Consider the following 357-nt stretch of genomic DNA (forward strand, 5'->3'; position numbering starts at 1 on the left):
ATATATATATATATATATATATATATAGTTCTGTATTTGAGAGATGAGGAATTATGCACATTATTTACATTTGATGGATATTTGTCCTCATCTTGTTTGTTGTTAACACAATACTCTCCAGCCTTCATCAGGTGTCCTGGGGGAATTTCGAACCTGGGTTCTCATTCCTAAGGTATTTTTCTGATGTTGTTATTATTATTATTACTCAGGTCACCACCTGGAATCGAACTCGGAATCTTGGGGTTAGTAGCCCATGTTCTTAACCACTACACCATATGCCCGTGGGCAATTATGGAGTGAATTTTAGGGCTTATGAATCTAATATTTTCCTATCCTTCTTTAATACCAGTTCCCATA

At 35.6% G+C, this 357-nt stretch overlaps 1 protein-coding gene across 4 annotated transcripts in view; it reads left to right on the forward strand.

Moving 5' to 3' along the window:
* The window catches only part of LOC106869820 (uncharacterized), a 172,127-nt gene that overhangs the window by 100,701 nt on the left and 71,069 nt on the right, over positions 1-357 (forward strand). The window lies entirely within an intron of this gene.

The sequence above is a fragment of the Octopus bimaculoides genome, chromosome 6 (assembly GCF_001194135.2).
Source record: "Octopus bimaculoides isolate UCB-OBI-ISO-001 chromosome 6, ASM119413v2, whole genome shotgun sequence".
Taxonomy (NCBI): Eukaryota; Metazoa; Mollusca; class Cephalopoda; order Octopoda; family Octopodidae; genus Octopus; species Octopus bimaculoides.